General features: G+C 41.9%; 1 protein-coding gene across 1 annotated transcript in view; it reads left to right on the forward strand.

The window, feature by feature from the left end:
- Window positions 1-12,916, forward strand: part of TNFSF13B (TNF superfamily member 13b) — an 82,234-nt gene that overhangs the window by 32,940 nt on the left and 36,378 nt on the right. Inside the window, exons 2-3 of the mRNA XM_060129182.1 lie at window positions 11,812-11,926; window positions 12,065-12,314. The gene's annotated coding sequence lies outside the window, so the exon portion shown is untranslated. The remainder of the gene's footprint in view (window positions 1-11,811; window positions 11,927-12,064; window positions 12,315-12,916) is intronic.

Consider the following 12,916-nt stretch of genomic DNA (forward strand, 5'->3'; position numbering starts at 1 on the left):
ACGGGCTCTAGGTGCCCGGGCTTCAGGAGTTGTGGGTCACGGGCTCTGGAGCTCAGGCTTAGTAATAGTGGTGCATGGGCTTAGTTGCTCCGTGGCATGTGGGGGATCTTCCTGGACCAGGGCTCGAACCCTTGTCCCCTGCATTGGCAGGCAGATTCCTTTTTTTTTTTTTTTTTTTTTTTGCGGTACGCGGGCCTCTCACTGTTGTGGCCTCTCCCGTTGTGGAGCACAGGCTCCGGACGCGCAGGCTCAGCCGCCATGGCTCACGGGCCCAGCCGCTCCGCGGCATGTGGGATCTTCCCGGATCGGGGCACGAACCAGCGTCCCCTGCATCGGCAGGCGGACTCTCAACCACTGTGCCACCAGGAAAGCCCCGGCAGGCGGATTCTTAACCACTGCGCCACTAGGGAAGCCCCTGTTTTATCACTTTTAATCCAGTTTTCACTTTGGGAAATCTATCCTAAAAATATAGTTAGATGAGAGCATGTGTAAAATTATATCTTAATGTAGCATTTATTTGGTAGTAGCCAAAACAAAGAAGCAAACAAACAAAAACCCTGAAAAATAGCTTGAAATTCCATCAGTGAGAAATAATAAAATAAGTTATAAAAGAAATTAAAATCTATATTTTTGATCTGGAAAAATACCCTTGATATATTTTATTGAAGAAAATCTGTTACAGTGTAATGTGAACAGTATTAGTCCATTAGAAAGCATATATATAGATATAATAATATGTATGTGTTTGTGTATATATGTATACATATAAAGAGAGTGGTGTTGGTATAAAAGTTGTTTGTATATGCTATCTGACTGTTTATATATTATACACAGTACATGCATTAAACTGTTGGTATTAATTACATATCAGGGAAAGATTGCTACAGAGGGGAGAAGGCAGGAAGAGATCATTAGTTGGTATAGAACTCAAAATTGTTTGACTTATACTTAGCATGCATTATATTGACAAAGTATAAGTGAAATAATTCTTAATAAAAAGGAACCTTTGGGGACTTCCCTGGTGGTGCAGTGGTTAAGAATCCGCCTGCCAATGCAGGGGACAGGGGTTCGAGTCACAACTACTGAGCCTGTGCTCTGGAGCCCGCGAAGCCCCAACTACTGATCCCGAGTGCCACAACTACTGAAGCCTGCGTGCCTAGAGCCCGTGCTCCGCAACAAGAGAAGCCACTGCAATGAGAAGCCTGCGCAGTGCAACGAAGAGTAGCCCCCGCTCACCGCAACTAGAGAAAGCCCTGCGTGCAGCAATGGAGACACAACGCAGCCAAAAAAAAAAAAAAGAAGCACCTTGGACAAAAGTGTGGGTTGTCATGTACTTAACACTGAAAAGATAAAGGAGAGTTTGTATATGATAACTTTAATAATTTCCCCCTCCTCCTAGATCGTCAGCTGTAGCAAATATGCTTATACTTGTGAATCTCTAGATTCTCTACATGTTAGAGGCACCTATCACCCAGATAGATGTTACTACGAGAGCAGGTCTCAGACTGAATTCCTCTTCGTGCACAGACTCTAATTCACAGCCAGCGTGACACATTGGATAGAGGGGAAGAGGTTCTTTTCTCTGTCCTCTGGTCCTTCTAACACCTTGTATCAATGGGTCACTCCAACGTTATTTTTTTATTTTTTTGCGGTACACGGGCCTCTCACTGTTGTGGCCTCTCCCGTTGTGGAGCACAGGCTCCGGACGCGCAGGCTCAGCGGCCATGGCTCACGGGCCCAGCCGCTCCGCGGCACATGGGATCTTCCCGGACCGGGGCACGAACCCGCGTCCCCTGCATCGGCAGGCGGACCCTCAACCACTGCGCCACCAGGGAAGCCCCACTCCAACGTTCTTTGATAATGCTTTTGAGACAGGAGCAGCATGCTCTGTGGGTCAGCAGCTTAGCAGGATTTCTCTTGAAATAGAGAGATGCAAGGTTAGCAGGATCCATATTTTTGGGGCACCGTGGATGGCTGGGCTCGCCAGCTTCTTATCCGAGGACGTGCAAAGGCCGTGGGCCCTGCCGTACCAGTACTCACTAACACGTATCTTTTAGTCCACTGATTTTGCCAATTAAGGATAATCTCTGACAATCTTTATGTTTCTTACCAAACCTAAGATGTAATACGGACGAGCTAACTCTTTACAATAATTACTCAACCTCTATTAACTAATTCTAATTAATTCACATATAGCACATTTGCCATACTGAGGTGTAAACAAATTACCAGAAATCCGAATGTATTGTCAACTGAAGACATGCTGATGAGATTTTGATATGGAAGAATGTTGAAATAATGTGAAATAGGGCAAAATAGCTGAAATGTTTATATATATATATATTCCATTAATAAACAACTGCACATTTAGATAAACTAGCCTAAATTATTGATTGATTTATAGCCTAAATTATAATTATTGATTATATATAATTATACTATATATTGTATATAATTTACATAATATATAATAATATAATGGATATTATTTGTTTCATTAATTGTTTAAATGAATGGAGCATTTATAGTGTGTTCTGTCACTGTACTGTATTTTGGTTCCCTAAAGGCAAGCAAAACAGACACAGCTTCTGCCTTCATGGAATTTGGGAGATGAACAGTTAACAGGTAAATAAATATATACACATGCAGTACAATTAGTACATGTTATAATTAGAAAGAATAGATTTCTCTGAAAGAGAATGACTTCCTTGTACTTGGCAGGAGGAAAGATCATGTTTCCTTGTTTTTCTACATCAAATTAAATCTGACTCAGCCTTCACTCATCTTCCTGGCTGGATTGTTAATCTTGGTGATCAAGATGGTTCTGCTGTCAGGGTCCCCTAATCTCTTTGTTGAGACGGTTCTAGAGCCATTTGACTTATGGGATCTAAGACAGTTGGAGCAGTGCCTCAGGTTTTCAGTATAATATGGTAACTGCTGGCTATTTAAATCCTGTTGGGTCTTTCTACTCCAGAGTTTGTTCTAAGGCGGCATCGTTCCTTCCACACCAGGCTCGGCCACGAGTCTATTTTCCATGGCTCCTAGGGACACTGTGTGTCTCTGGCCCTCACACAGACCCCCCATCAGAGGCCCTGCAGGTGGCAGATGCGGGTTTCCCTACTTGGCGGAAACTACCCCCTTTCCAGTCTCTGTCCTGAGTGCCGTTCTGTTGGAAACTGACGAAGATGCTGCATGATTTAAAAATCCAGAATCAGCAGAGCAGGTGATGGGCATAGATTCTGAAGGATAAGAGTACAAAGAAGCTGACCTGCCTTCTGGGAGAAAGGGCAGAAGCAAGAGAAAGTATCATTAGAGCTCACACATCCTACTTTTTAGAAAAAGGACTGTTATGTACGTGGACGAAAGACAGAGGGGCCGCCTCCAATGTCTTCTTTTCACAGAACTTGTAAATAGAAAAAGGTGATTGACCTTTTGTTCCATTTGTGGGGTTACAAAGTTTTCATGCGTACGGAGCTATTGAGACAGTGGTAAAATGGATAACCATTCACTTGTCACTTAGATTCAGAATTTGCTCATGTTTTTCTCCATATTTGCTTCACCTGTCAGTCTGTTCTATCCATCATATATCTATTATTTTACGTTGAACTATTTCAGAGTAAGTTGCAGGTACGATGACACTTTACCCATAAATACTACTGGATGCATCACCTAAGAATAAGGGTGTTCTCCTACGGAAGCACAATACCACTATTACCCCTAAGATACTTAACAACAAAGTAGCCAGTCTGTATTCAGCTCTCCTCAATCTCTCCCCAAATTTCTTTGAGCTTGTTTATTTTTTTTTGATCCAGGATCTTCATCTGGTTATACATTGCGTTTGGATTTTATGTTTTATATTATAGAACAAACAATAATAGATTAAACATATGCAAAGTCTCCTTAAAAAGTAGAATGTTTCATGGCACAAGACTAACAAATCCAAGAGGAAAACAGTGTCTCAGTTAGAGAGGAGTGGTCAGGAATGGGGCATGAAAAGTGGAAGTCACATAAGCAGTAAGTCTCCCACATGGCGGAGGAGACTGTGACCTAGAGAGTGGGGTGTAAGGGCAGGTGTGTCCTTGTAGACAGCGTAGGTTTATTTTGCTAACATGGGTTGATAACAGTAACTGTGAAATTAATCCAAGAAATCTCCTGCTCAATTCCAAAACCTGTGCTTCTAATGTTGCTTCACTAGTGTATTTACACATGAACATCTGAGCATATTTGAGAAAATTTGCTGATCAATAAACAAGAACTGTATCTATAGTTTTTTTTCACATTGTTAACAGGTTAGCTTCTAAACGATTTTTTTAAATGATTTAGAAAATATTTATATTGGTCTTTGATCGGTTCCTGGTGCAGAGTTCCTAAATCCTTTGGAATATCCTAGGTGATAGTAGTGTCTTTTGTTCTAATGAGGAGACTCTTGGTCACTGAATGAAGGGTGGTCACCAAAAAGACCAAGCCATGATTAGAAGTTTGGAATTTTCAACCCCACTTTTCATTCTCCAGAGATGGGGCTGGAGCTGGAGTTAATGAGCAATCATGCCTGGTGAAGCTTGCAGGAAAGTTCCAGAAGTGTGGGGTTGGTGGCTACCTGGAGGTGCTGGGAGCATGGCGTCCTGGAGAGGGTGTGGAAGCAAGGCGCCACTTCCCACATGCCTCTTCTGTCTGCGTGTTCATATGTACCCTTTATCGCATCCTTTGATAACAAATTGGTAAACACTAATTAAACCATTTTCTTGAGTTCTGTGGGCAAATTAATCAAACCCAAGGATCGGGTCATGGGTTCCTCTGATTTATATCCAGTCTGTCAGATGCACGGTGACAACCTGGACTTGTGGGTGCCATCTGAAGTGGGCTGGAGTTAGTCTTGTGGGACTGAGCCCTCAGCCTGTGGAACCTAAGACGAACTCCAGATAGATGTGTCAGAATTGAATTAAACTGTAGGACAGCCAGCCGGCCTCACAGAGGAGCACCCACACTTTTGGTGTCAGAAGAGTTGAGAGATTGGTAGTGGTGTGACGGTGAAAAGATACATAGAAAGATAAAACAAACAAACGGAAAACGAAATTAAAAAAAGAAAAAAAATACATAGGAGGAAGATTGAGGTTTTCTTTACAAGCCTATTTGAGGAGATGTGCCGGTCAACGCACAGGAACTGTCTGTAGTTTTATTTCACATTGTAAATAAGTTAGCATTTGTGTTTTTTTTTTTTTTTTTTTTGCTGTACGCGGGCCTCTCACTGCTGTGTCCTCTCCCGTTGCGGAGCACAGGCTCCGGACGCGCAGGCTCAGCGGCCATGGCTCACGGGCCCAGCCGCTCCGCGGCATGTGGGATCTTCCCGGACCGGGGCACGAACCCGCGTCCCCTGCATCGGCAGGTGGACTCCCAACCACTGCGCCATCAGGGAAGCCCAGTGTTATTTTTTAAAGTAAACTTTAAAGACCTTTAAAAAATGTCCATTGTTCATCACTAATCAGGGAAATGGAAATCAAATCCACAATGACATATCACTTCACTTCTGTTGGATGGCTACTATCAAAAAACAGACAATAAGAAGTATTGTCGGGGATGTGAAGAAACTGGAACCTTGAGCACTTTGATGGACATGTATCAATAAAATGGGTGCAGCCGCTACAGAAAACAGTATGGAGGTTCCACAAAAAATTAAAAATAGAATTAACATGTGATTCAGCAACTCCACTTCTGTGTATTTGTCCAAAGGTATTGAAAGCAGGATCTCAAAGAGATTTTGCACACTCATATCCATAGCAACATTATTCACAGTAGCTAAGATGTGGAAGCAACCCAAACTGATCATTGAGAAACCCAAGTTGGTCATCATCCATCTTCGATGGATGAATGGATAAACAGAATGTTTATCCACACACACACACACACACACACACACACACACACACACACACACACACACACACACACACACACACACACACACACACACACACATATTCCAGTACAGGTCTGAAGTCCTGAGAACCAGGGGATCTGGTATTGTAGGTTCCACTATGAAAGTTAGCAGGCTCAAGACCCCAGAAGAGCCAGGGTTTCAGTTCAAGTCTTGAGGCAGAAAAAGACACGTGTCCCCCTTAACAGGCAGGAGGAGTTCATTCTTACTCAAGGGGAAGTCAGCCTCTTTGTTTTCTTCAGGCCTTCGATGGATTGGATGAGGGCTGCCTACATTACTATCACAGGCAAACATACGTACATTGGAATATTATTCAGCACTGAAAAGGAATGGAATTCTGACACATGCCATCCCATGGTTGAACCTTGAGGACATAATGCTAAGTGAAATAAGCCCGTGACAGAAAGACAAATATTGTATGATTCCACCTATATGAGTATCTGGAGTAGTCAAAATTATTGAGATAGGAAGTGGAATGGTGGTGACCAGGGCCTGAGGGAGGGGAAAGGGAGCTCTTACTCTTAGTTCAATGGGTATGGACGTTCATTTTTGCAAGATGAAAAAGTTCTGGAGAAAGATGGTGGTGATGGTTGCACAACAGGGTAAATGCATTTAACACTACTGAATTGTACCCTAAAAGTGGTTAAGATGGTAGATTTTATGGTATGTGTTTTTAAACCACAATTTGAAAAAAAAAAAATCTAGGGCCACAGGAGGCACTGTAGACAAACGACAGTCCTGGGAATCAAAATGCCTTTCTCTGTACTGATTAGAGTGGAAGAGACCTGAAAGAGAAGTGAATTCCACAGAGGAATGAGATGAAACCCAAGGGTGAAGGGACCAAACCTAGACACGCAGCTGTAATCAGGACCCAGATTTTCTGAGTGTGGCCGGGGCTTTGTCCGCCATGCACTGCCGCCTTCTGGAGCCTGAGATGACGTGTACAGTGCGTCCTGCAGTCCTCTTCGTGTTGCAGATCCATGACATACAGAAGTTTCCCCAAATGAGATATCTTTCCTTCTCTGGGATGGGGTGAGGATTATAAATTCAAAAGTTAACCATATTGGGACTTCCCTGGTGGCGCAGTGGTTAAGAAGCAGCCGCCAATGCAGGGGACACGGGTTTGATCCCTGGTCTGGGAAGATCCCACATACTGTGGAGCAACTAAGCCTGTGTGCCACAACTACTGAGCCCGCATGCCACAACTACTGAAGCCTGTGTGCCTAGAGCCCATGCTCTGCAAAGAGAGAAGCCACTGCAATGAGAAGCCCGTGCACCGCAACGAGGTGTAGCCCCTGCTCTCCACAACTAGAGAAAAGCCCACGCGCAGCAACGAAGACCCAACAAAGCCAAAAATAAATAAAAAAATAAATGTATTTTTAAAAAAAGTCAACCATATTAAAGAGAAGTTGAAAAGTGACTTCAAAAGGGTAACGTGGATACAAATGACTATATGTAAAATAAACAACAAGGACCTACTGTATAGCACAGGGAACTATATTCAGTATCCTGTAATAAACCATAATGGAAAAGAATCTGAAAAAGAATGTGTATATAGGTATAACTGAATCACTTTGCTGTACACTGGAAACTAACACAACATTGTAAATCAACTACGCTTCAATTTAAAAAAAAGGTAGGGCGATAAATTTTATGTTATGTGTATTTTAACACAATTTTTTTTAAATTGAAAAGATGTGGTACATGTACAGTAGAATACTACTCACCCATGAGAAAGGGGGAAACTTGCCATTGTGACAACATGGATGGACCTTGAGGGTATTATGCTAAGTGTGATAAGTCAGACCGATAAAGACAAATACTGTTTGCTTTCACTTACATGTGGAATATAAAAAACAAACAGACAAACAAAACAAAACAAAACTCAGATACAGAGAGCAGATTTGTGGTTATCAGAGGGGAAGGGGCTTGGGGGGGTGGGTGAAATGGGTGAAGGGGATCAATTGTACAGTAACAGATGCTAACTAGACTTACTGTTGTGATCACTTTGTAGCGCACACAAAGATTGAATTATGTTATACACCTGAAACTAACATAATGTCATATGCCAATTTTACCTCTAAAAAAACTCAAAAAGTGTCTACAGCTAATGGTTTAAGATTAGTGTTCTAAAATACTGAAGGATTTTAATAGTCACCAGCAGAGCCCAGTTTATACTTTATTTTATTTGAATTGTTATTCTTAGTTAATTATTACTAATACTGCTGGCTGATAAGTGATAGTGAAAATTTCACATGAATTTTGTACTGCATCGTGATCACTTCTCTTGAGTGTGGAAATACGAAAATGGGTCTGGATTGTGTTTAATTTTTGAAACTAGTAGAAACTCATTATTTAGTTTAAAATATGTAAACAGCTGTAGCTGTGAGATAACAGATTATGCTTTTGGTTAAAATTCTGGAAATCACCCTCTTTTTTTTATACCAGTGGTAGAAAAAAGAGGCTTATATTTAAAAGGAATAGACAAAAATCAGCAAATTCATTTTAAATGCAGTACATTCAGATGTAATTAACAATAAATGCAATTTATGAACTCTGACATATTAGACATGTTTTATGACACTTGACGATTATCTAATACAGCTTTTACAAAATTTCCTATAAAATTATATTTCTGTTGAGCAATCAGACTTGGTAATAAAACAATCTGAGATTAAGAGAGTCTTTATGTTTTCAGTAGCAGGAAAACACAAGAAGAGAAGTTGCAGATTTCCAAGCCGCTCAGAGAGGGCTTCCCTGGTGGCGCAGTGGTTGACAGTCCGCCTTCCGCTGCAGGGGACACGGGTTCGTGCCCCGGTCCGGGAGGATCCCACGTGCCGCGGAGCGGCTGGGCCCGTGAGCCATGGCCGCTGGGCCTGTGCGTCTGGAGCCTGTGCTCCGCAACGGGAGAGGCCACAACAGTGAGAGGCCCGCGTACAGGAAAAACAAACAACAAAAAAGTGACCATCCTTTCCTTTTTAATTCATCTATTAAATTGTTTCATTGGAAGATGATGGGGATCTTTTTTAGTTTCTAAGAAAACTTACTGCAGTTGAATTTTCTATTAATTTTTAGAACTCAAATTGTCCATCACCTCTGTTTTGCATGTTGGCAAGAGGATTCCTGTTTCTCTCTCCTTCTGTGCCTGTTCACCTCCCCTAAGCATCCTGTCAGTTTTCTTTACTCACTCAACTGCTGGGAAACCAAGTCCTCTCCACCTGGATAAGCCGGCCTGGTGCCGGCAGAGAAGCTTGCCGTCTACTGATGAGACATGGGCGTTGGGGAGGCTTCGTTTCCTCTCACCCCTTACGTTATGCCAGCTCCAGGGATGGGAGGAATACCTCCGCTCACCTGGTTCCTCCATGCCGTCTCCAGGTCAAGGACACCTGGCACACTCATGGGGGCTGATGGCCCCCACTGCCTGGGCCCACAGACTTCTGCTCTGCCATTTATTTGAAGATTCACTGAGGCTCCAGTCCCAGGTTCAATACTACCTAACCTTGCTTTGGGGGAAGAAGCCTCACATCATTTTTCTTTGTCTAAGAACTGTTAGAGCCCAACATCCAGCTGCCTATGGGTTCCTCTGTAGTTTGGCTCAAGAAAGATGGATAACTCAGAGCCTGTAGGAAGGAGAAGAAAAATGGATCCAGGCTGCATTTTTCTCAGAATACCCTGGGCTGCCTTTGGTTTTTCTTTAATTCGAGGTGATTCCCTCCTTGCATGGTGACCCACAATTCTGATTTCCTATTTCCCTTCCTGAAGAGGTGACTGAATTTATTCTGGTCCACGTAGAAAAGACAGATCCCTTCAATGCCTCTCCACAGAATAACACTTCTAAAGATGTTGTTTTCTTGTTTCCTAATTCTACTAAATAGTTGAAGTTATCAAAAAGTAACTTTAGAGTAGAAATGGAAATAAGATTCTTCTTAGTGAATGAGCTAGTTTTTCCAGCAATAAGTGCTAGATGAAATATAAAACAAAAATTTCTCTTTACATTGTAATTTTTAACATGAAGACATTTGGAAAAATTCGGGAAGAACATTCGAAACACACAGTTTTTGGGTTGTAGGAATATAGATATCCTCACGCTAGCAGAACTAGTTAGGATGTTTCGGGATCCATTAACGTCTACTCTTGTCTCAAATTGGCTTAAAGAATAAGGCAAAAGGATTACTCAGTATAAAACATCCCCAGATAGGGAACACGAAGAGTTGATTAATTCAGCAGCGCAATAGTGCAGTTAGAGACCCAGGTTTTCTTCCTACCCTCCACCTGTCGGCCTAGACAGCACAGCAGTTGGTGGATGGCCAGCACAGTTCTGTGTGGTCATATGTGAACATGTGGCAGTGCAGGAAGGATGTCTTTTTCTTGGGTTTCTCTTTAAAGATGATGAACTCTTTCTCATGAGCCCCCAAAGAGACCACCCCTCCCATCTGATTGTTAGAAACCTCTCTTACCCGTCCACTCTTAGCAATCAACGCTGATGCGGATGGAATCACCAGGACTGCGTTGCAGTGATTAGAATTGAAGCTTGCAGTGGGTCAGCATCCCACCAAACTGTCTATCTAAACAAAATCAGTTTCTAGATTTGGGTCAGGGAAGAGTCTGTTAAGACGGTAGAACAAAATTGGGCATACAGATGCGTCTGACTTCAGAGGCCATACATCTCACCCCCATCATTTTACTTCTCACATTTAATAAGCAAAATTTCAAATAAATTATTAAAAACGTTTGCAAACTCTGCTTTATTCGTTTTTAAAGACAGAGAAAATTTCATAAGTAATGTTTCCTGCATGGATAGAATTAATCCTTTCTCCCAACATTTTTGAGATGGTCAGATCTGACCAGGTATTATTTGAGTGCCCTTCTGTGTCAGTGTGTATTGTCTGTGTCATGCATGTAAAGTAGAAAAATTAGTTGATGTATATGAAATAGACAGATGATCTGACACGTATTCATCTTAATACTAATGAAAATATTCTCGTAAGTGTTATAAAGGTAAAGAATAACAAACTAAATTGCACTTTAATTGAAAATAGTATTAAACAGAAATTTCTTAAAAACACACACTTAAATAAACACTCAAGAGAATTAAATCTGAAAGCAGTTACACGACAAATTGAGGACAATTCACAGATGAAACTGAATTCTTAGCGGCTTTTTTTTTTCCAAAACTGACAAAAATTAAGCTCCAGTAAATACATACACACTCCTCATTTGAATATAACTATTAAGAAATAAAAATCAACATCGCAGGGACTGACATTATTTTTTGTATAAGAAATGACCAGTGTTGTCTATGTTTAAAATCACACCATTACTTCCTGGTTCAGTTTCACAGAGCAGATAGCACTTGGCCTTCCAACTCAAGTTTCACTATAATTATAATAGCAACTGACTGCATGTATATATTTCTACAAGGAAACAACATGATTTTTTCTGAAATTAATAATTATTTGCATCAAGCCATTTTCCATATTCTGAGCACCTGAGGAAGCCAGTTTTACCTAGGTCTATTTTTAGGTACATATGCATTTCTAGAAGAGCTGTTGTCTCCATGCTTGAGTTGTCCAAATCCTTATGAAAGACACTTTTTTCCTCAAAGAAATGGGTAAAGGATAGATTTCTCAAACCCGCCAATTCTTTATAGGATTGCTAAGCCAGAAGTTTAAAATTAAGCTTTCTGAATCTTTTTGAGGTTGTCACTATAAGAAGCAAGCCGTCAGAGTAGATGTTTGTTTTACGCTGTGTTTCATCCATCAGACAGACTCCTGACTTCAGTTCTTTTCAAATATACTCTCCCATGTTCCTATCTACTCTCTCCTGAATAGATGGGACAGGGAACGTGGGACTCCCTTTGTTTATTCAGTTTGTTTCAGCTCTGTTGCAGGAGGATGTTTTACACTCCAGTTGAGAAAAAGAAGTGGCTGAAAAGGAGCTGAACCGTGGAAGAGAAGTGTGGCTCAGGTCCAGCCCTAAATAAACATGAATGTGGTGAGCTAGTCAGTGACTATGGACGCGCTTGCTATCTGTTGAACAGAATTTCAGTTAAATTATTGTCACACCCTTTCCTCTGCAGGAAACAGATCCTTGATTGATGGAGTAATAACTTCCTTTTGTTCCTCTAATAAGAAATTCGAGAGCACATAAATGCCACTTGTTTTCTACCTGTCTTCTGAGAAACTGCATCATGTGATGGCTGTGGAGGACATCACCCGGCCACGTCCAGTCTGGGCCAGCTGCCCTGCCGCCTTTGGTCGAGGGAGAACTAGCCCTCCTCTGCTGGGGCTGCCCGCTGGTGGTCCAAGACCAGCTCCTGGTTCCAAACTGGCCGCAGGCAGACTGCTCAGTGGCTCTCCCAGGAGAGCAGCTGAAGGCGAAGGTAATTCCCTAAAGCAAGTCATTCCCTCTCTCTTGAGAACTTTTACAGCAGAACACGGAGCGGAGTGGCCTGCCAGAAGGGGAAGAATGTCCACTCACAGAAAGAAGCGCTGGCTGCAGGTGTCCAGGGTGGAAAAGAGAGTAATTGGTTTCTAGCACTGCCTTGAATTCTTTTATTTCTCCATGTATTTAGGTACTAGGAAATGCACACACTTATAATCTGAGAGAGTTTCAATTACTTTCAGTCAGAAAGTAATCCCCAAACTAATCCTTTTGTAAAAAATTGAAATGTTACCTAGTATGTTTTACCGTGATGATCTGGAAACGAGGACTGTCACAAAGGAATTGTATTACAGTAAAGAGTCTGCACGCTTACTTATAGAAGACAACTTCCACCTGAGAACAGCTAACTGGGGGGACCACGGGAATCACTAAAACCTTTCTTTAAACAGAAAAAAATTTTAAAGTCATTTTGAAAGGTCTTGGAACTTGCAGATGCAAAGGAAAAAACAATCCCAAGAGGTAAAAATGAATAAGGCGGGTGACATCGCACTTAGTGAGACAAGGACGAAACAGGCGGTCCTGGGAGGGAGCTCAGAGACA

Source organism: Lagenorhynchus albirostris, chromosome 18, assembly GCF_949774975.1.
Source record: "Lagenorhynchus albirostris chromosome 18, mLagAlb1.1, whole genome shotgun sequence".
NCBI lineage: Eukaryota > Metazoa > Chordata > Mammalia > Artiodactyla > Delphinidae > Lagenorhynchus > Lagenorhynchus albirostris.